Consider the following 24,813-nt stretch of genomic DNA (forward strand, 5'->3'; position numbering starts at 1 on the left):
CCTCCCACCAACAGTGACCTTTAGGAAGAGGAAGAAAAGCGAGGCTGGGAGCACCGTCCATTTTTGCTTCTCCAGTTCTCAGGAAGAGCCTGAAATTTACCTACTCTTATCTTTTCAACCAGCTGGTGACAGCTAGTGCTGCCAGTCAGCATTCAGAAAACTCCTAGACATGACAGGTAGCCAAAGGTAAACCACCATGCACATGTAAAAATAGGTCACAGCAGCAGGAACCATGCCTGGGAACCTGGACTTTTGTTGTAGCTTTTGAGCTGCTCTTCAGTCCTCCAACCCACTCTGGGATATACCACCACCCCTGCTTTTGGCAAGTTGGCTGTCATTGAGCTGTAATTACTGTGAGTTGAAAGCATAAAAATAGCTGCTGCACAGGGTGGAAAACCTATCAGATGATGTCAAGGCGAGTTTTGAGCCCTCCCTTCCCCCCACCTCCCCCCCTCCACTTCCTTTCCTATGTCACTTTCTCATTACCTCACTGTCTCTAATTCTGAAAGTGCTTCTCTCTGCATCTTTCAGCTGTCAAAGTGAACTTTACACAGCAGCTAGAGCCAAATCAACCCCCAGCCCATATATAAACTCTGCCACCCACTCCATTCCTTGGGATTCGGCCAAGATGTCAGTTTGCCTTTCCCTGAAAACACGCAGCACATGAAATCCTCGATCCCTATCTGCAAAACACTGGACCAAGAAGAATCAGTTCAGTCCAAGGAATGCAACTCTGATCTGCATTTGATTAACTCCATAGATAAGCAGTTTCCAACCAGCAAGGCAAGTCAACATGGTAAGTGAGGTGTGGAAAGACAGCAGCAGCAATCCCATCCCCCTCTGCTAGCACTGAGTAACTCAGCCCTGCCTCTCTCCCAGGCTCTGCAGACCTGAGGAGCAAAGTGTGGCACAACAAAGCTAAAACTTTTGATTTTCCCACCTCTCCCCTCCCCAGACTGGGAACTCAGATGTCGGTGTTGCAAAGAGAGTCTGGAAATACTGCTACAAGGGCTGAAAAGAGGGAAAGGAGGGAGAGGAAGGGAAGCAGAGACGTTGATTCACTTCTGGACCATGCCTCTCCTCCTTCCTCCTTGCAGGACCCACTTCACTGAGCAAGCTGGGTGGGATAAATTGAAGGAAATGGTCCAGAAGTCTGTACTACTCTAGATCATGTCCAAACAAAAGCATTATGTAGCACATGCTCCTGATACTACTACATGTTAGTGTTACATCTGCTCAGGTCTAATCTGTGCAGCCAAAGAAAATGGTGCAACTTTTAAAGACAAGTTGGTTAATTCAGTTGGATTTTATCCAGAAAACCATTGACAGAAGTTCTGTCAATGCTGTGCTCTAAAAAGCTGCATATACACTCCTTGACTACAAAAAGGTGTTGCTCAAGTAGAGATTTCTAGCCCGGAGAAGAAAAAATGGTGGATTTCTCTGACCAAAGCACTGGAAGGACTCTGTCCATGACAGAAAACTTCACAGTAGAGGATAGAAGAAAAGCAGAGGGATTAAGAGAAAGAAGTTTTATAACTAGTTCCCGAACAACTACAGCCCACTGTGCATATAAGCCCAAAAAAAACAAGCAAGTAAATTAAAAACACATATCCAAGCACATCTTATTTGTTATTTCTACCATTTTGGTTGATAAATTCTGGTTAGATGCAAACACTGTTGCATACCTCTTTATAGTTCAAAGTTACTAGCCCTTCTTCAAGTTACCACCCTGTTGTGAGCCCCCAGAACTGGTTGTATGAATGCTCTCACTGTGTTCCAGTGCAAAGTTAGAAAGATTAGCTCAAATTACCTTGGCTAAGCCAACGAGCTTCACAGTGAGAACTCACACATCAAGTACCACATCTCGAATGTGGGGTGCGTATCTCCAGTAGAGAGGCTTAACTGAGAGCTGCTCCAGCTGGAATCACAACAGAATTCCATATATTCCTTTAGTTCAGCTATTACCCATCTTGATCTAAAATAATTACTTAGACCAAAGGAAGTAACAGTTCCTTGCTCTTACCTAAGAGCAATAGTTTACTTGTTATAAAAGAGTCAGAGGTTTCAAGCCAGAGACAGTTACTCAAGGTTCAAGTCAAAATTGTTCTTATCAGCCTTCCTGCCTACAGTTAATCTGCTAATTCGCCCACATGCTCCCCAGAAAACTTCAACTTCTCCAGGGGTAAGCAGATGTGCTCACACACGTGCAGATGTGCATTTCCCCACCCCCACCACTGCAGACAGGCAGGAACACCCAGAGGTTGCAAGAATCACACACACAAAGTCACAGAGAATACTGAGTTGGAAGGGACTCACAAGGAGCATCGAGTCCAACTCTTAAGTGAATAGCACTGACATGTGAGTATACACTGTGACCAGTGGAGAACACTGAGCACAAGACTTTTCAAAACATTTCAAAACATTTCCTCTTACAGATATTCCAGACTTTAATTTAAACCACTGTGAACAAGCGAAAACAGCAAAGTCCAAAACATTTGGTTTTGCTCTCAAGAGCAGAAAAACAGAGGAAGTTCTGGCTGCCAGACCAAGGGAGTTAGTGATCAGGATAGAGTGGAAAAGGAAGCAATTTGAGTTTGTCTTAAAACAGCAAATTGTCTTTAGGAAGGAGTAACTGAGAAAGGACAGGAGGAAGATACCCTTCCCCTCATGTTAAGGCATGTCTAAGAGTTTGAAAAGTTATGTCACTGCTTCCTGTGGCTGTTGAGCAGAAGCTATCCTGCACTTCTCTCTCCCACATCCTTTAAATGTCTGGCAATAAAAGGCTTCTTCTCTATCAAACCCTCCTGCTTACAGCACAAGAGGGTTACCTGCAAACACTTGGAAAATGCAGTCTATTTTTAAAGTACCTAAACAAGAGAGGCTGTACTCTGTGCTCACGCACTGCTTGTGAAAGGATTAGCAAACCCTTCATTTACTTCTCAGTTTATACTAGCAGAATTGCTACTAGGTAAACCTTCATTACAGGATTGTGACTTTTGCCCAGAAAGCTACTTCCTTCTCCAAACACATTGTTTACATGGGCAGTAACAACATCGTTGACGCTTAATGTGACCATTACTCTTGGTCAATCTGATACAGAATTGCAATCTCAGAATCTAGATTTTCATTTAAGGCTATCTTCCCCTCATGGTTGCAGAGGATTTCCTCACAACTTGAAAAAACTACACACTGATAGAGACATAATTCTAAAAAGACTATAAACCATCCCATTCATTTAATAAGTTAGTAGCCAATCCTAATAATTTTAGATGTGGGGTTTTTTCAACTCTTAACTTTTTCTCTAAAAGTGGTTCAAGTCCTTTGTCACAATCAGGTAGTAGTGGAGGCTTGGTTGAGGTGAAGGAGACAAAGACCTCTAAACCAATTCAGTGGTCAGCTGCCACTAAAAGTAGTGGCCTCCTTTTCCATCATCATGGATGCTCACCTCACTCCACAGTAAAAAAAATGCTATTGTCAGGATTATTTGACAAAGAAAATAAATTTCTCTTTAGAATGTAAAATTCAGTTCTTGTGTTGCCAAAAATCTATAAATCACCTCCAATGTCAAATGCTCAAAATCCTCCTTTAGTGCTGAAATTCAGCTATTCCCTGGATTTAACAATGCCAATCTCAAGTTCTCATGGTGGTTTCAACAACTGATTTTCTGTTTCCAATATAAAAATGTACAGTGTGTTTGAGTTTTAATCTATAGCTACAACATGAAATAAGACTGAGACAATGTCAAGGCACACAACCATCATACAGTTAAACTCATGATATGGACAAACTGATCCTGGAAAAAACTTCCAGGGTCTTGTATGGATTCATGCCCCCTCCACACATGCAGACCTTTCAGACCTTAAGTACAACATACAGCATGAGTCTCAAGAAGGAGAGAATTTTAGACTAGATTTGGGATAGTTTTTACCTGGATACTGCTAAATTACTCCTTTTGATCGGCAGGAAAAATATTCTGGTCATGCTATTGTGGAAGAAGTCCTTTAATGTCTTCATGGGACTCACTTGCCTATCACTTTAGGAAGATATAGTTTTGACAGTATTACCATTCCTTCTCCATAGACTACATTTCTAAGTGAATCCTATTCTGCATCAACCAAACCACAGGTTTACTTTTCTTTACCTAAAGCTCTTCAAGGCTATAAAAGAAGACAGATTCTTGATATGAAATTTGTAACTTCACCCAGTTCATACACCATTTGTGCCTCTCCCCTGTGGTTTGGTCACAATACTGACAGGTACAGAACCAAAACACAGCATTTTCCCTAAACAACCTCAAGTGACCTAAAACATTCACAATACATCTTTTTCAGGCATTTGAGAAGAATCATGTCTGGATGGAAACAAATGCTCAGCAAAATCCAAGTTCAAGCAAGAAATAGCAATCTTGCACAGACAAGAGCTCCCTGCAGTGAAAACCAGGGTGAGCTACCCTGCTTTTACTGCTTGGTATCAGAACGTAAATTCAAGCGTACTGGGAATTGCCACAAAAATTAATGCTGTAGTTTTATATCCTAAACTTAGCCAGCACATATCCATGTTCCAAACCTCTGCCTCAAAGACCCTTCCACATATGTGAGACTACTATTTTTTTAAGTGCCCACAATACTAAAATCACTAACAAAATTTGAAGGCAGAAAATATTTTAGAGAAGTAGGGAAAGCACAATAACATACTGCATTTGGTTTGATCTGGGTGGGCAAAGATACAGGCCTCCTTTGCAAGGAACATGATTACTTTCAATTACTTTTATCTCACATTCAAGATTTCTGGTAATTCAGCCCTGAAAGCAAAGAAAAAAGACAAGTAACTGTGAGGATGTATCCTCTTCCCAGTAAAACCTGCCAAATCTCAGGAGTTTTAATCACCAATTGGCCTAAAAGCATTGGAAGGCATGTAGCCTAAGTGCTTATAACTCTAAGGGGAAGCGTGCTTGGAACATGATGCTCTGATTCAGACATAAGCTTTCTATTCTGCTTGCCTCCTAAATCTATAAGCTCACCTGAAACAATATGCAGAAAAGTCTCTTCAGTCACTATTTTCTATTAGCTGCCTCACATCCCTTTAAGATGTTCATTTCTCGCTTTGGTATAAGCTGCCAGCACTTATCAGTCAGAACCTCATATTCATGGATTCTAATCAATTCAAATCTATTAAAAAACCCTTTGGTTGGACAAACTGGGTTAAAACACGTAGAGAGATTTACATATAACACAGAGTCTGTGTGTCTGGAATTAGAAACACTTGTATCCTTCCCTCCTTGGCTACTGAATCTATTTTATGAATCCAGACACGAGAGGGACCATGAAAGCGGGACTGCATAAAAGCAAACAGGTGGATGATCTAATTGAATAGACAAATATGCAAAGAAAAAAAGATGGTTTTTATATAGCTGCCAGTCGTTATGATCTGACAGGACTTGGCTGCTCACTGCCAGTACACCTAACAGCCGGCTTAACAGGAGTCACTTAAGAACAAACTCTTTAGAACAAAGCCAATTTTAACAGTACAGACATGGCCATACGCTTACTTTTAGCAACTATGCTATAGTAAGGCAGAATTTACTATGAACCCACAATTCTCTCCTATCAGAAAATATTTTCCCTGGGCACAACAGCAAAACTGTCTCTAGGTTTCAGCTACAGTGTGGAGAGACAGACCTGGTGAAAGAGAGGAGAACAGTGGATATTGTCTACCCTGACCTAGTGAAGCTTTGGCACTGTCTCCTGCAAGACCCTCACAGAGAAGCTGATGGAAGTATGAGTCAGGTGGGGAGACTGTGAGCTGGACTGAAAACTGGCTGACTGGCTGGGCCCAGAGGGTGCATCAGCACATGCTGGGGGCTAAGTGGTCACAAAGCAGTTTGGCAGAAAAGGGCCTGGGGATCTCACTGGACACCAAGTTGAACATGAGACAGCAACGTGCCCTTGGACAAAAAAGCTAAGGAAGGTATCCTTGGCTGCACTAGGAGGAATGCTCCCAGCAGATCAAGAGAGGTGATCCTCCTCCTCTGCTCAGCCCTGATGAGGCCACACCTGGAGCGCTGGCTCAAGCTCTGTACCCCAGGACAGGAGAGACACGGTCATACTGGAGATCTTATCCATCTGAAAACCTGAAGGAATGGTACAAAGAACACAGAACCAGACTTCTCTCAAATGATGCCCAGTGACAGGACCAGAGTCAATGGGCACAAACCAAAACACAGGAGGTTCCCTATGAGCATCAGGAAAGAATTTTTTTACTGTGTAGTGCAACTGAACACTGTCCCAGGTTGGCCCAGAGAGGTTGTGAATTCTCCATCCGTGGAGATATTCAAAAGCCATCTGAACACAGTCCTAGGCAACTGGCTCTAGGTGAATCTGCTTGAGCAGGGGGGTTGGGGAAGATGACTTCTTTTTTTTATTCCAACTTCAACCATTCTGTGAGAGATACATAACCACCCTTCTTGCAGGGACTTGTTTGTCCATTCATAGATATGTAGCAACCTCAGAGTAAAAACAAAGCACATTCTAACATGACAAACCTCATACTGGGCAAATGCACATATTTTTAATATTCTCCTAAAAATCACTCACTTCTAATTTAATGTATTTCTTAATATTCAATTTCTTAATATTGCTGTCCAATCTTCTCTGTCTCCTGGACTTACTACCCAGCCACTGACACCATTTATAGGTTCCATGAGCTAGAGCTCAGTAATTTTCTCACTCTACTTAGGATTTCAGAGCTGAAACTGTCAAAGTTTCCTCAGCTTCACTGTTCAGTACAGAGTTTAAGTGGCGTTACTCAAGCCAGATGAAATAACCTAGCCTTATCGTCTCATCATTCCTTCTTTTTGAGGGCTCTAGAGGTTTCATAAGAAAGTTCAGAGAGTTAATTAGGCTCACTGATCCATCAGAAAAGTGAGGGGGTTTTAATGGGTTTGTTTTACAAAAGTGAATTAGACTTCTCACAAGAAAGTCCAATTGTCCAAGCTAGCTGGGGCTAAGCAGCAGATGCACTGAGCTGCTGCAAAACAAGAGTGAAGGAAAGTACAACCCCTTCCCCTCCCTCCCACTGGTCATGACAAATCATTGGGTCCATTTAAACTGTTTCCTGTTATTTCATTATTTCACCCTTGAGTCAAGCTTCTTCATTTTAGTTTCAATCTCTTTACCATAAAGAGATTGGGCCCCAAGAGACAGAACTGCCACATTTCTGTTTGGAGTATCTTGAAGATAAACATACAGGCATGTGCTGTGTATAGATAGCCACAGCATGTGAAATAAAATCAACACTCTGTGGGCACATCAGGATTACTCTTTGTACTACAAGCACACTAGATACTTAATTAGCACAAGCACAACAGTTTCATGATATGTCAGACTTATTATGGTTATGCTGCAGAAATGTTTGGGATTTCTGAATGTCTTCTTCCCTCTCAGTTAATGGAGCGTAGTTCCAGCAGGGCAGCCAGACATCTGGAAATTCTGCAGAAGTGATAGAAGAACCCCCATGGTCCAGGATGGGGGAGGAGGCAGAAGGAAAAAAGTGGACAGTCTGGGAAAATAAGACTTATACAAGAAGCTGTATCTGCTATTAAATCAACCCCCCGGAAATAAGGTTCCCACCACAATTTAGGCCCCTGGCTCTCCACAACCAGCTTATGTTATAGGAATAAAATTATGCACAGCCAGCCTCCTCATACAAGTTAGAAAGAACTACTCAAGTACTCGACAATGCTAGAATTATGATCTTAGGACATTTTTCCTCCACTCAGTCCTCCCACACTTTTCCGTTTTCTGCCCCCAGCTCTTCTCTCCTCTTCCCTTAAATCAGTTACTCACCATTTTTTACTAAAGAAATTATTTTCCCCCCTGCTAACTCTCCAAATTAGTTGCTACTCAAAATTCTAAATCAAGCTCTGCAATCTCCTGTCCCAATTAAATCAAAGGAAAAAGTAGTTCACATAAATAATGTTTTCAAGATCCAGTTTTAGCTTCTAGATTTTGCAGCAAAGTTTCCAGCCCTGCTTCAGGGCCAGAAGGTTAAACATTTCTCAATGACGCAGGCTCCCTTAGCAAGAGAGAGATGAGGAAGGGGTCCAAAAAAACCTCCTTCTTCCCAGGCACTAGATCAACAACCACAGCAAACAGTGACTGCCTCTCTCCGAGGAAAACTGGGAGGAGTGGAGCAGTCTCTTAGTAAAAGCAGCCACTTTGTCTGCCACCATAATGCAAAAGCCCAGGACAAAGAGAAGAAAAATAAGCATAAGAACAGAATTTTTTTTAAAAATCCCAGAATTGAGATTACATATTTTGCACTATATACAAACCATAATAAATTAAAAAGCAAACAAACAAAACAAAATTCTGTAGAGCACTGCACGTCTGCTTAAAATTGCTGTTTTCTTTTGGTCCGTTTAAAGTTGCCAGTAATTTTCTAGCTTAAACTTAAAAGATGCTTTGACTTTTAAATGGGCTGAAATTTTCTTGCCTGAGATACCACTTTTCATACACTACATATTCCAGAAACTCATTAATCTCTGGGTTTTCAAGATAAGATTAGCAATAGAGGCTTTTCCATAAGGAGTCTACTAATCTGGATCTTGTTCTTACTTATTTAGAGGTAACATGAAATCAGCAAAGCTATACTGAAAAGTGTTTTCTGTTTATTACAGTTTTTAGTGAAAGAACATTGAAGGCTGTAAGTTTTGGGAGTGTTTTGCAGTAAGTCAAGCTCAAGGTACTTTCTGAACCAAATGTTTTGGGAGTTGCAATTTTTAATCTGTGGTACCTCAGTGTCACATAGTAACTTTAATAAATCAAAACCACTCAATTTATTTTTAAAAGGCATGTTTTTGAGTTGACATCAGTGAACACAAAGTCCAAATCTCAAATATTGAAAAACATAGTCAAGGAACAACAGCTTCAACCAGAGTTTCTCCAGCAGAATTAAAAAAAAAAAAGAAAAAAAAGTCTCATTAAGGTCACTTATCATTACAGGTTGATCAAGGCTGCTTGTGCTTCACTGGAAGCTGCAAGTTCTTTATTTACGATACGCTCATTTTTGAGGAAAAACAAACAGGGCAAAGAAAATGGAAGACTACAAAAAACTACAAATACATTTTGCAACCTACTTTTCACATGGGATAATTAAACAGGTTCATATCCTGTTGGGAATCCAATGCTGTGCATAATGCCTGGGAAGCATCATTAACATTACTTAGAGGATCTGATTTAAAACAAGTATCACTATAGAAAGATATAAAAAAAACATTGAGCAGGTCACATTAGCAGATACTATTTTAGCACTTGCCTACTTTAAGAATACTTTAAGTAGATAAAGCTTCTTCTAGGGAAAATATTTTGCCTACATTAAGGTTTGCATCAGTTTAACTAGGAGGAGTTATTTGCACTGAAAGCCATTGCCATACATGCACATTTAATATTGAAAAATAGAAGATTTTTAACCAAAGAGAGAAATTCTAGGACAGCTTTCCAGTATGAGTGAGAAATCTAACACTTTTTAAAGTGGTGCTTGATAAAATTATGTAGGGGAGTATATGACCTGATTACTTGCAGCAGCAGGGGAGGGGGCTCTGCAACCCTGAAGAGCAATTCCAGTTCATTCGTTTTATGACTTCTTATCTACTCAAACTATTGCTAAATTATACAGCATTCTTAAACCACACTAAGGTTAATCACAAAAGGGAGCTGTGCCAATGTAATTAAACTAGTTTTCTATATTGATTCTGATAGTAAAATTCTCCTGACAAGAAATTGAGGGGAAAGGGGAGCAATATTTCTTCCATTAAGATTAAGATTCTAGTTTCACCTCCATAAAGTAGGGCTCATGTTTCCTTAGACACAAACGAAAAACCAGACTGCCTCGAGCTGACCAGCTGAGGTTTCTCCATTTGAAAAGACAATTTGGAATAAGTGCCAGTCTCTCCTTGGAAGAACCCTAAGGTCAGAACAGCAGAGGGTGCTGTAAGTCTGAAGTGAGGTGCAGCAGCTCAGCAGCAAGGAGAATCCAGATGCAACATGAAGCTGTAGGTTACTTCAGATTTTGGGGTGGGTTTTTTGTGGGTTTTTGTTGTTTGGTTTTGGAGGGTTTTTTGGTGCAGCAGGAGTCATTTGAGACTGGTAAAAGCAGACAGCAAACAGGTTAATAATAAAATTTATTTATAGTAGCTTCCACATAACATCAAACAGTAACATCAGAGACATTCCCAAAACCTCAGCAGTTACCTATAATCCCTACCACTGATCTATACAGCTCTGGGCACACATTAGAACATTAGAGATTGATTCACATTGATGCTTAGACATAAAAAAATTGTACTTTAATGCCTACGATCAAAATGTAGAGTGAACATGGATCCCATTATTAAAAAAAAATCCTGATTATAAACACTAATGCAAATTTCTGCTATCACACAGGCATGGAAACTTGAGCACTTTGTTAAATATTAGTCATCTCTTAAATCTGGCAAACACTGGATAGCAAGGAGTCACCAGGTAACTGGGAGACAGAACGGATGTGTGTCTGCAGTGTATCCCTTTAGGCAAAGAAGGTGTGGTATAATCATCATACCAGTTTAGAGAGATTCAGCATAGCACACGTTCAGATATTAATCCAGAACCTAAATGAGTGGCAGGCCACGAAGATGTCTGTGATCTGCCTGAGTCACAGAGAAAAATTATCAGTCTGAGCCTACATAGATAATCAATAATAATTTCTATACAATTGTGCCTAAAGACCCCAAAAAAAAACCTGATTAAAGTAATTCTTTTTCACTTCATTTTTCCAAAGCACTTGAACTATGTTCCTAAAAAAAAGTTGATTCATATTCATCACATAATTGAGTGGGTAACTCACAGAGAATGATGACAACAACTAAACAGGGCCTATTATACATAATGCATTAATTTCACAGCAAGGAAGACTCTGTTTTGATTACAGTTACAACATATAAAACCTGACATGACTTTACATGCATTTTAAACTTTCATCTTGTTTTTAATAACAATTGGTGAATGATACAAAAAATTGCAGTATGATGATAACAGTCTTACTGTGTACACTGGAAACTGGTTCAAATGCACACACACACTCCCCTGAAGTTATTTCTCAGTAGCTCTATTTTAAAGTAAGCTGAAGCCATAAGAGGGGTTAGGAGACAAAGCAGTCAAGTGAATAATTGTTTTGTGTCTACCACATTTTTACTGGTTTAGAAGAAGTGCAGCCTGTGCGTGCCCCCCTGCAAGTTCATCTTAGTTCACAGAATGGATAAGGGCAAAAAGCTGCCTGAGTGTTTTTTCCTGCTCTCTCTTTCTCAACCTATAGGGTAACACTTGCTGTATAAAAAGAATAAACAGAGTATTCTCAAAGTAGATGGAGAAAAAAAGTATTATTTTCAAAAGATGATTTAATGCTTCAACAAATACTTACTTCAGGTTTAAAGAGATTTCCGGGAGTTTCTTGTTTAAATTTAAGGTTGTCAGTAGAAATAGGTACTGCTCAACTAAGTGGTTCTAATGAGTACTCTTCATTGTACACTGTCATTCTTGACACCAAAAGCAAAAAAAAAATAAAAGCATCCCTTATATACTTAGTTTCAGTACAATCCTTTAACTCTAGCTTGGCTAACACAACCACACTGTGATTTGCTTATAGTTAATCACAGGGATAAAATGTAGCAAAAGGTTATGTTCAAAGCTTTCATGAATGGAATAACTCACTAACGTGTAGCCTACAGCTGTGCACTCCTCTCTCCACATCTTATAACAGCCAACCCAGAACTTTCTGCAGTTTGTAGCTCTGGCACAAAAATTTCCATATTTAAAGCTGACTTCAGGAACATCCCATTTGCTGCTTCGGAAAGAATTCCCACTGCATGATGACGATGAGGCTCACATAACTTTGTTCAGTCTTTGAATCACATGCAGGATTCTGGTTAAAAGCCAGTGAAGAGTCATTTTATCACTACTCAGAATATACACACTCTGGGAGCTGTACCAGTAACCAGGGAACTCTTTACGCTCCCCAGGACCTTGCTACCTAGATACAAAAGGCTACATTTCCAAATGCCATAGATTCCAACCAGAAATCAAAGTTCTATTTTTAAAGTAGTGATGATGCAAACTATAGAGCCAGGAATGTCTTCTCCTCAGCTCCACCCTCCATCCAAAACCAAAATCCCAACTGTGTTGATTCAAGAACTCATTGCAATCTTGAAATTCCAAGTTGGAGGGAGGGGGGAAGAAAAGAGAAGAAAAATAAAAGTTCTACTATTCAAACAAAATGAAATGGAAAAAAAACCTCACAACTAGAAAAACCTCTCATTAGGAAATGAAAACAACAGCAAGGGAAAAAAAAAAATCCTTGTAACAGGTGCTTGAAAAAGACAAGATGACATTAGAAGGCACTTTACTGCCTCAATGAAAGGTCATTCCTCGTGTACTAAAAGCCAATACTGAATTTTAAATTTCTTTAAAACAGGAAAGAGAACATCAACCACAAACTGCAGCTCCAACATTTGTCACTCCTGAAAGAGCTGAGGAAGGGGACATCTCCCTTCTAAGAATACACAGATAGGCTGTCTGTCCATTTTCTTCCCATTAAAAGCAGTTTAGCAGCTGACATCCCTAAAGCCCTTCAACTTAAATCCTGTAAAGAGGGAAGAAAAAGAGCCTGGAAGTTGTGTTTTGAAAGAAAGAATGAAGGGATCAGCACTGCTTTTTCCTAAATTAAATATATCCCTAATCATTAAAGTAGCTCAAAAATCCAACTTCTCCCCAGAAAATAAGGGAACTTTTGCATTTGATTCAAAATGACAAATTTTCAGCTGAAAGAATTGATCCTTTTTCAGAATCAGTTGGATGAAAAGCAAATTAGACCACAGAAGTCAAGTTTTATCCACTATAGAGAACTAAATTACTTCTGTGCTCATTTACAGTGCTGACTTCAAAATAGCTCTTCTTTTATTCTCTAAATATGCATGGAAAAAAACCTCTTGTTCATCTAAACCAAACTTCTGGCAGTTTAGAACCACTTGCTTCTGGGTTTGCATACCTGCCTTGATCTCTAATAGACTTTAAGATTTTTTTCAGCAGGTCAGCAGAACAAACATATCAAAACCCAAAGATGCTATCCAATAGGCTATTCTATCCTGAACAATATTCTTAATTTTTTTCAGTACGCTCACAGAAAGAAGTTCAGATTAAAATGGGACAATTATACCAAGACACTGCAAACAACAGTGTTGTGCACCAAAACAAACCAATGCTACCCAGAACAGTAAACAAAGGTTTTAAGTAGAGCAAAACCATAAGGAAATAGAATTCATTAACAGAAGTAGCCATTTGGCCAAGTGCTAACATCCATTAATTCTGACAATGCACTGTTAGACTCTACATGACTCTAAGTGGTCATAACTCTTATCCATCCATGCAAAACGTCAGGAAAAAACGATCTGAAATTTAGGGTTTCTCTCTGGCTGATTGCACTTCTGTATGAGTACTGCAGGCACACTTCTGCCCAGCCACCTGCTAGAAGCCACAAAAAGAGACTTGTGACAGAAACAACTAAAATTAAAAAGAAAGTGAAATTCTATTTGAAAGTTTGTGTTTGTTACTTAAACACAAAATCTGCATATAAAGGCCAGCAGCACACCAAGACCCCTGAGATTTTCCCCAGTTGCATGAGTCCCTCATATGGCAGTTCAAAAACATTGAAGTGTTACTGAATTGTAGATTGTGTCCAAAAAAACGTATGCTTCTAGCACTCTTGCCTCTCCATTAAAAAAAAGAAAAAGGAAAAATAATATTCATGACTCATTCCTTCAGTAGCCAGTCTGTTACAAAGCCAGAGCACATTAAAAACTGTTTAGTCCATATCCTGACTGAACAGTGACCAACAGCAAAAGAATTTGCAAGGTCTCTACATGGGATAATGAGATAGTGACACGAATAACAAAAAGGCTTCAGGGGAACAAAAAAAAGAGGCTACATAGGGAGATTAGGTTGAAGTAGATAAAGGGAAGGAAACAGCAAGCTTTTGGAATCAGCAAATAAATATAAAGAAAACAAATGATTTTGATGCTGAGAGAGTCAGGGCAGCAAAAAAGACCAAGTGACTCTTGGAGAAAAAACACTAATGAGGGATGTCCCACTGCTAAGAGCTTGGTACAGATCTGCACATCGGCTTCATTGTCAACAGAATGACAACACACAAACTGGCCCAGGGCTGGTTCCAAAACTACACACTTGAAAACGAATGTAGAATTTCGCACCACTGTGTTCGTGTGCTTGTTGAATGATGGATCAGTAACACCAGTTCTTTAAATAAGTTCGGTAGTCCAATGAGATGTCAAATAGAGCAGGTTTTTTGGTCTTATTTTTGCATTTTTTTCTAGGTCTACTGCCTTTTTGGAATGTCTTTTCAGCTTGATTTTCACTTTTACTTTTTCCTTCCTCAGCTGTCACCACTCACATTGGTATTTTTACTCCTCCTTTTTTTTCAGTTTGACAGGCATGTTTAATTTTTTTCTGGTTAATACAATGTACACCTCACTGTTCATATTGTTCTTGCTTCAGTTATTTTTGTTCTGAAGAAACAGTCCCTCCCTGCTTAAACTATTCTGCTCCCAGAAGAGTAAAGTTGTAATGTCCTCCTCAGTTCTTTCTCCAAAACACTAAGAATGCTTTCTCATCTTTAGTATCAAAGGAGTTGCTTTTTATGTGCCCACCAACACAGAATACAAACACTATGTCCTAGGTCAGCAATGGCTTCAGATACTGCTACTTTGTGAGTCAACTCCAATTAATACCCAAGCAGTAAATAAGCACAGCCTCCTGACCTGCAGTCTTGAAGAACTTTTGGTCTACAGAGTGCAAGCTCTACCAGGATAATTTATTCACCCAGCTTAGGCCATGATTCTCCTATTTCTTCAGTGGCAGTTCAGAAACTCTGATGACTTGACTGGGACACTGTTTCCAGCTTCCATCTTTCCAGTAGGGCCTCTGGAGATGAACATCAGGACCAAGAAGATTTGAGAAGTTAAGTCTTTCCTCAGATAAGTCATCGTCCTCATTTCCTCAGTCTAGCTCTCAACAGACAGGAGATCCAATTTCAGCCTCTAAAGTCTCAGTTTACCCAACATACAACTACCTCACTAAGCCAAACAAGAGCAGCCACCAAGAGCATCTGAAGTCCCTAAATATGACAATTGAACAAATTGGTCTTGCCATCAAGTAGCTATTTTCCTTATCTAGAAGCTTGTAATACACTTCCATTATTCAAGACAGATCTTTAAAACTTATTATGCACATGTTCCTATTGTCACACTCCATTTCCCCACCCATCTTGAGAATCCATTTACGTAAACATTCGCCTGCTTCTTGCTTAAGATTTTTCCAGCAGTAGTTGATCCAGGAGAGAAGAGAGTGACCACTGATGGAAGAGGTGCAATAAATCTGTATTCCTCATTAGGTAAGGTAAGCTTGCCAGGAAATTGCCTCAACGTTACAGTATACCACTGCATAATCTAGGACTAGGGTTAGCTGATTTAAGCAAAAGCTCCATACAAGTACTCCTTAGTGGGAGAAACTCTCACCCTCAGAATTAAATGAAAGCCTCAGGAGTTCCCATAATTTGGAAGTGACAAGAAACACAACCACAAATAAAGCTTTGAGAAAAAGCAATACTAATACGAAGGCCGTTTTCTTCATTTTAACAAGTGTTATTTTATTATGTGAGTTTCCTGAGAATATACTGCACAAATTTAGTTATAATTACCCTGAAATGTAAATTCCATGGCTATTCCTTGTTTGGGGGAAAAAGAAAATTAAAAAACTTATTAGAAACAAAGCACGTTAAAGTCAACATCTTTTTTCAGGCTTTCACATAAGAGCTTTCTTTCCAGCAAAGCCAGATTAGATACTATTCTGCCATTTGCATCCTGTTCAATACCAAACACCTTCTTAGTGTCTAAACCCTACCTCCAAAATTCACAGACTGCAAGAGTACAACTAGAGGAATGATGTATTATGTACAAACACCCTTCTGAATTGAGACAAACACTACATAAGATGTAGGCCTGTCTTTCCTGTCTACAGTGGGAGAGAGAAAATAACCACATTTTGGCTCTCTAAACAACAAAGAGTATGTCAGGACTATAAAAAAAAGGTCATACAGGACCTTTATAGACATATATAATCTTCACAGATACTTAAAAAGAACATTAAAAAACCCTATATTAAACTAAGAAATTGCTGGTTTACTTGTCTCTTTCCCACTCATTACTTAAGAAAAAGAAAAAGCATTTTACTTTCAGGAACAAGTTTGTCTTCACACTTCTGGCATTACCTATGTACTGCTTTTCAGACAGTGCTGCCCAAGAGATTAAGAGTACACAAACGGAAACCCAAACTCCTAGGCTACTACAAGTTTGTGGTGAAATCTTACCAAGGTTACAGTCTCTATGGCTGCCATCCATAGAGCAAAGGTCATTCATATCTCTACATATATTTATTAAGTTTCACAACTACATAATGTCCTAGAGCCTCAGATAAAACTGCCCTATAGAAGTATATCATGCTCCCATTAACAGATAATTCTCATTCTAGCATGTCTTACATGTGAGAAATGCAATCCTGTCTTTATCTAAAGGGTAAGCACAGCATCACAAAAAGGCCACAGTGCTTACAACGCAATCATGTAAACAAAATACCATTGTCATTCTCAAGGAAACAGACTTTCAAGATATGAAACAAGTATTGGAAAGTTTCAAGTAAGAGTTTTTCCCAAACTACGCAATTTAAAATCTCTCCAAAGTATCAAGAATATGTTTAATCAGAAAATAATTAACAGCAAAACCACATAAATCAGTCAAAAGCTAAACAGAGGAACAACTCTTTAGAACAAGTCTTAGCTTTGACTGGAGTTTTCTAATCTTCATAAGCCACGTAAATTTAACTCTGGAGACCAACAAGGGAAGAAAAAAGAGATCATTTTATCTCTGATGAAGCTCTAAATTGAACAGTATAACATCCAAAAAGTACCCATCTGCAACCTGAACATGAAATCACTGCAGTTCTCTAATTTGTCTTTATCCAAAGTCACACAGCCTCCTGGCACTTCCTATATAGTTCAGCAACCATGATTCACTAGCAAAATTTAACCACAGGATATGTTTGGAGTGATACCTGATTGGAGTGTTGTCATCTGCATTTCTGGTTCCAGCAGTGTCATGTTGATCCTTTTCTCAACACTTACAAGCCCTCAAAGACCTCTCTTTATATAGACACAGATATGTTAAAGAAAAAAAAAATAATCCAAGAGGACTTCTCAGCTTTAATCTCATTCAAAACTTGCATGAAATGCTCATCCTTATATGATGAAAACTGTGCCTAGTGAGAAAACTCAAGTCTTTCAATATGCAGTTCTCTGCTTATTCACCACAGGCAAGCTGGAACAGCCCAAGATCAAATTACTGCTAGGAGAAAAATGAATACTCAAAGGGAGAGCAAGATGTGTAGTTTGCAGAAGTAAAGTCCGCCCCTTGATGCTCTGTAAGTCGAAGGGAGGGGTCGGAAGGGGTCAGACACACCAGAACTGGCAGTTTTTCCCCTTTTATAAGAGGACGATGACGTCTTGGGTAGACTTTCAGTCCCCTAAGGGGCTCTGCTGATGAGGCAATTTCATTCCAAGGACAAGGAGACACAATGTTAACATAAACATGCAGACATCCTCAGCTTTGAAACATGGCCAAAGTCATATACATCCTGCTGATAGATCAGTCACTTTTCTTCAGCCTTTGCCTATCCTTTTTCCTCAATAATTAAACTACTCCCCTAATCAATTTCCCTTGCTGATCTCTAAATCTGAGCTACTCTAAGAGATGGTAGTGTCTGTTTCTTAAAAACAAAAAACTGGCCTTTGTCACTCAGACTTTTCCCACCATGGATCACACCCTCCATCCAACCAGACTAGGGGTTAAAAAAATTCAGTCTTGTTTCCCACATCCAAACTATCAATTGCAAATTATTTGGGATAGTGGACAAAACTTTTATAGTCAAGTATTTATTGAGTAAAAGATAAAAATAGAATTAAGTTTTTCCTCACTAGATAATTCCAGCTCCCAACTGAAAGGAAATTCAGTCTCAGTCTCTAAAGAGTCTCAAGTAATTTGCCCAACAGATAATTTAATTATCTTAACAAACTAATTCCAACACTTCTGTCCCCAGAGCATCTTTCCCTTATTCCCCATCTTTCCACAAGGCTCATCATCGTTTCTCTTTAGGTCATCTAAGTAACTGCATATATTTGTACTAAGCTCTAAAATATATTGAGCTGTGCATCTAAGATACAGACCAATTTTCAGGTTTTAAATCCCTTTGTAGCAAGTCAGAATCCCTCTCCAGCCACAATGGTATGCATAAAAATGAGTACTTGTATGTGCAAAACTGCTGACACCCTATTTGCTGACCCCTCTAATGTGAAATAACTTCAGGACTTCTCTAGCACTCAGATACAAGAACTCCCTGACAGCTGCTCAACTGCTGAGGGAAGAGCACGACAGGTTTTAGCAACATATCTTCCTTCCCACACACAAACACATCTGGAACTTTAAAGGAGGCAGCAAAACCTCATTTAGCAGCTTCAAAAAATGCAGGAAAATCCCTTAGAGTAGTGATATTGTAGTATTTATCTGATTTTCACACCCCTTACATCAGCAGTATGTTGTAAAAGGACAAGAATCAGCTCATCTGGGTTTCTCCCGAACTCAAATTTTTTTTTTTTGCAGTCCTACATTTGCAGCTAGAATAGGCAAAAATTGCAGGCCTAAAATGCTCCTTCTTGCTGTGCAATCTCAATGAAAAGGAACTGCAGCAGCGCACTGTAACCTGAGAATTCAGGGACACTAGTGACAGAAATAAGTCATTTTACCACCTACCCTGAATATTCATATGCATCATAAATAAAGGAAAACATCCATTTTTAGCAGAAGGTATGCTTATTTTTGTTATGATACATGGAAATACAAGAGGAAGCAGTATGACCCAAGTGGAAAGGAAATCCTTCACAGTGTCCAGGAACATCACTTAACACCCTGAAGTACGCACGTGTGCACTGTCGGTGACCATGAAGGGGCAAATGAAATTTAATGCATTAACCAGGATGTTGCTTATTTGACCAGCAAGGAAGATGAAGACTGCACTACCAGATGTCTTCCAACAGAGATTCTTCGTTATACTTCGTGGCAATGTATCGACTGTGGTAGGGGGAGAGCTACAGCTGCAGAAGTGGCTGATAGTATTCCAATAAAAATTAATTATAGAAAGCCACACATTACAGAAGCAGTAAAGGTCCCAAAGCTAGGATTCACTTGGCTAAGTACTAACAGCAATTGACTATTGTGAAATAGTGCAATCTTTCTTGCGTGAAGCAGCCGCTCTCTGTTCAAGTAGAACAGATTGAGAATCCTGCTGAATGGCATTCTCCCTTTAAACAGCCAGGCTTCTTTTCCCCATTACTACCCTTAACACTTAAAACAGCAAAACCAGCAACAGAAGTCCTTACACAGACAAAACAGCTTGACTTGTTTAGCAAGCAGTTTAAATTAATGAAAAAGAAATGGTTTTTAAACAGCTATCAAATTATGTGTCTAATGTTCATCCATCAGCCCTGAACCTTGAAACCTCAAGGCAAACTGAAGAGAGAAACTGGAAAGGAAAAACAGAAAGGAGAGGAATAGTACAAGCCAGTGATTGTAGAAGGGTGTTAGTCTTGTTAACTTGATAAGGAACAAAAACTTTGTTGAGAGCTAACTTGTTAAAGCCATGACATTAAAGCTGCCTTTGGCATTATTCTTTCCAGCTCAACTATTCCCCCCCCCATCAGTATTTAAAAGTTTGTTTAAAATATTTCATGGAGATTACCACTTCTCAGTTGTTTGGTAGCTCCCATCAGTAACAGGCCAGTCATTTCTGTCATGCTCTGGATCTCATAGCTCTATCAGACAGCACGCTAAATTTATAGTCTCGTGGGACATAAAGTCTCTTAACACAAATCTATCCAAGACAGACTGGTTGTTTTTGTTCTAACAACCATTCCCCGTACTCTCACACAAGAGAAAACAGCAAGTCTCACTGGAATGTGTGTGAAGGACAGATCAGAGAAAACTATATATTTTCTGTCTTGGTCCTTTTGCTACAATACAAACTTAATCTTCTTCACATCTAAGTTCTGGATGATGCAGTAACCACCCCTTGGTAATTACATGTAACTTCGAGTCACACTATTCCAGAAGGCAGACATATACTAGAAGAAGAAAAAAAAAAAAACCAAAAAAAAACCCCAAACCCACGCCAAACCACAAAAACTGAGAAAACAATTTCAGAATACTCTTATCTCTTTAAAGTCCTTTCTCAGAAATAAAATACCATCCTTGTTTATAAGTAAACATGCCTAGCTTCTCAAATGAGTTCATGAGTCACATAATTCACTTCTTAAAAGGACAGTTTATGGTATGATTTTAAGAAAACATTATTAATGTTTTTAAAGTCAGAGTAACAAGAAGACAATAATAAAATTTCCAAACCCCTACAATAAGTTGTATTTGAAGTATTTGAATCTAACTGTATTCAGTGTAATGACAATTCAAAATGGGAAAGGGATAGCAGAGGAGGAAGGTAGAAATGTATAGCCTAATAAAAGAATTATAGGAGCAAATCACCTACACAATTATTTAAAACAAAATAAGGTCCCCTAATACTCGTGTATTTTAGTAGTAAATGGGCATAAGAACACAGGCATTAAATTAGCTCTTTAGAACCATTTTAAAAGTTCAGCTCTGCAATTTCTGAGTATAATCAACAGCTTAAGTAGCAACTATTTATCCTATGCTTTGTACAGCACTAACACGAGTACCTTCCCATACCTAAAGCACATGCCTTTTATGTGAGTTGAATCATACTGAAATTCCACACATTCCAACTAGACTCTTCCCCCAACACATATGGTTGCCTTTGTAGAAGGCAACTATCCCAGATCAAGTTAACCCCAAACACTGGCAAGCTGGTGCAAGTTCCGTCCAAACCGGTAATCATAAAATGCAACAGTTCACTGGAAAGAATGTTACCTCATCTTCAACAAGCCTGCAGTGAGAAGAAACCAGGACTGCCCGTGGGTTCTTAGACAATGTTTTTCATGACCCCTGGTCAAAGATAACTATGAACTCATCGGGGGGGAACAGGTCAAGAGAGAGAGTCAATAAGCTAGTGGAGCAATTACCATAATTTGAAATGAAGGTGAAGGAGAAGGACTTTTTTTTTTTTTTTTTTTTTTTTTAAGAAATTATCAATCTACCTAGGATTTGTATACTCATCAGCTGGGGGTTTTCTCTTTTTTTTGTAAATGCACTCATCAGGGACTTGTTCTAATCCTGCCCTAAGGGCTGGGAAAAGTTATCTTGGCATCTTAGTACAGGTGACTTGAGAAAAATCAAGATATACTGAAGAGCTTCAGATGACTCAGTATGGTCTTTTTCTGGCTTGTGTGGCAACAAATGAGTTGGTCACAGGTCATCTCTCATAGTTAAAGAAAGTTGAGGCCTTGATGAACATGGGTAGAAAAAGAGAAGGAATGTAAATCTGGACTAGAAAACTCACTTTGAAACACAAATTAAATAACTACACCTTAAATGTCCCATTAAGCTTGATGTTTGAATAGAACCTAATAATTTTGTCAAAATAATTTACTAACACCTTACCACATAAGGTGTCCTTCCACTGAAGTGACAAAAAATTGTTTCCTAGCTACCTGTGTTCAAATGCTTCATACTGGATTTCTATACCCTTAATATCTTCTATTGCATTTTAACTGTGTAACTTAGCAGCAGCTGTTCAGTCAGGTTGTTCAAGGTCTTTACACCCGTGTCCAGCTGTACCTATCCTTCCAGGTACTCACGCCTACAAGGAGAATGCATAGCTGTGATAAGGGAGAATATGAAGAGAAGTCTGGATCTGAAACAAACCAAAAGCAATTAAAAAAGCCCCAGAAACTGTGTCTGGCTGCTCTTCAGTTCTAAGAGAAGGAAAAAAAATTTTAAAAGCCATCTGCAGTCCTAGGGCACATGGCAGCATGCGTATACAGGACTGCACTCCCAGCTTTCCCATGGGATACATAATTCCATGATGCTTCACAAGCCAAAGAAATTGCTATTTTAACTCAGCTAATAGTTTATGTTCCAGAACCACAGTCAGTCACAACAGATACTGTACAAACCCATGCAATGCTTTTCTACAGATACCTACAGATAAGCCAAGTCTGTTTACCAAAAGCTACAGAAAGAGTTAATCTGTTAGAAACTCTCAGCTAAGTAGTTAGTTCAGCTGTGAGTCAGCAGTGCCTGTCTAGAACTGCAAACAGGAGACCCTTTGACACAGATAGGCAGCTTCCAGCAAGTCTCTTTCTTACCACCTCCTCCCCTCCCACTGCCACTCAGCTTGCATCTTCCTCATACCTTGAATTTGGCAAGTTGTCACAGAAGCAGTTTGACTGCACAAGATATATTCTACAACCACTTTGGATTGCTCAAATATTTAAGCAGATTGCCATCTCAACTGGCAGATCATCTCTGAACGTTTTTTAACATGCTTAAAGCCAAGGACACAACAACAACAAAGATATACCATATTTTAAAAAGGAGTTTTAACAAGCTCAACAGCTTTCAACAGCTGTGCAACCTCCACCCCAAGATAACGAAGAAGTTCCCATTTGAAGGAAGACATTTATTCATTCAAAATGCATCAGCTAAATTTCTTAACAGCTCACTAAACCAAGTGTTCTTTTATGCTGTGACAGTTTGCAAATAACCATATTTCAACGGAACTTTTAACTCTCATAGTACTTTAATGAATGTACACACAAACAGCACACAACAAAATACTGCAGCCTAGGAGAAAAGAGCATTGTGTATCTCCTGTGTACCTCCAAAGATAAGGAATATTCAGGTAATCTAGCTCAGGGACTTTGGACTTTATGCCTCGCCTGAAAAGCTGCCCCTCCGGCAGTAAAATTCCCACTATTGTGCTAAGCCCTGATAAAGAATCAGCTCTGAAAAGACCCACCTAATGAGTCATTTCCGGGAATATCCTAGTTTTCCTTGGCAAATGCTTTGGGCAGAGGTGCTCCTTTTCAAATACTTTTAAAGCACAACTCTATTTTACCTGTTCCAGTCAAGCAGATTTGCAGCCCAAAATGACACAGCTTCAAAGCTGAGTCCATAAAAATAACATTATTCTGATAGAGGAAAACTATCTACTTCTGTAAAAGATTCCCAAAATACCAATTTTTAAACTTATCCCAACAACTGAATCCAGTGAAGACTTTTGCTCCCGTACCAGAATATCCTTTCTTCTGAGCATAACAATACCACTCAAAGTTTCATTTTTTAAGATGTAAAAATCAAAATGTCACCTTCAGGTGGCCAGCTGTCAGGTGCTGGAAACAAAGGCTCATATGCTTTTCCCATGTTCCAGCTCACTATCACTTTCAATGCTATCTCAATTAAATTCCATTTGAAATCCTTCCTTGCCTTCATAACTATAAAATGCCCAAGTCTACCATTAGCTGAGATGTACTGAGATCACAGTCTACCTTGCTGACTAAAATTCCAATTTTCTTCTATTCACCATCACCACCTTTATCTCCATCTGTTGTATTTTATCTTAGAAGACTGCAAACATTAAAGATTAGAAGTTTTTTGTTCTGTTATTGCCATTTCTATCTTCTCCATTTTTTGTAAACGTAACTGTGATCACATAATGATGGTATAATGTATATGAATGAGGAAACTCTTTTTAACCTCTTAAAAACCCAACACTTAATCAATTTAAGTTAATCAATTCTTCCAAATTGCAAAATACTGATACACTATTCAGAGAAAGGCATGGTCATTTTCTGGAGATAAAGATCCAGCCATGTTAAGTGAGGTACCCCTTCAATCCAAATTACTGTCCTCAGTGCACATATTCTAAATCACTTTACCATAAGCATTGTTTTGGCTATAAAGCCACTCTGAAGCTCCCCAGCATTTCTAATACGCTGTGCCATGCAACTCCATAATGTCCAACACTGTAAGGTGCACAGGACTCGACCATGCTCAAATCCACAGTACCTTGCAGGTGATAGCATGAATTCAGACTGTAGCAAGACCCTCATATTGCCAAGAGTTACCAACATATACCCCAGAAGATGGGGTGAAGGGAGATCACCAAAAGGAATTCACAAACAGAAGCCACCACGTATCAAATGGTTTCATCACTCTCAGAGGATGAGTCTGAACATGCAAAGGCTTTCATGGCAGCCTGGTGATCCTGAGCTTCAGGCAGTTAACAGTCTTTAAAAGCCAGGAATTCTGGTCACTGAGTGACCCTGTATTTTGCCACTATATAGTTGCCCATAAGGTACCTGCAACTTGAAACATACACAGGCCATTCTCACTCTAGGATCAGAAGGCCTACTGGGACATTTAATTTTTAACTCTAGGTCTTGCTTCTCCTTCCAGGAAGTCTGAAAGAACCTATCAGACATTTGCAGTGAGAAGGTTACTCATTCTTGGTAAGTGTAGACCAAGGTGGCAAAGAAGAATCTACAGATGGCTACAGACTGAAGGTGAGCTATCACTTCCCTTCACTGACTGTCTCAGCATTGCACAACTCAGTCACCACGAAGTACAGGGAAGCTGTTTCTGGTATTCACCTAACATAATAATATAAAGCATTTATCACTGGAACTCTGTGG

The 24,813-nt window shown here is 39.2% G+C and overlaps 1 protein-coding gene across 1 annotated transcript in view; it reads right to left on the reverse strand.

Annotated features, from left to right (window-relative positions):
- Window positions 1–24,813, reverse strand: part of MRTFA (myocardin related transcription factor A) — a 96,686-nt gene that overhangs the window by 52,572 nt on the left and 19,301 nt on the right. The window lies entirely within an intron of this gene.

The sequence above is a fragment of the Corvus hawaiiensis genome, chromosome 4, assembly GCF_020740725.1.
Source record: "Corvus hawaiiensis isolate bCorHaw1 chromosome 4, bCorHaw1.pri.cur, whole genome shotgun sequence".
Lineage (NCBI taxonomy): Eukaryota > Metazoa > Chordata > Aves > Passeriformes > Corvidae > Corvus > Corvus hawaiiensis.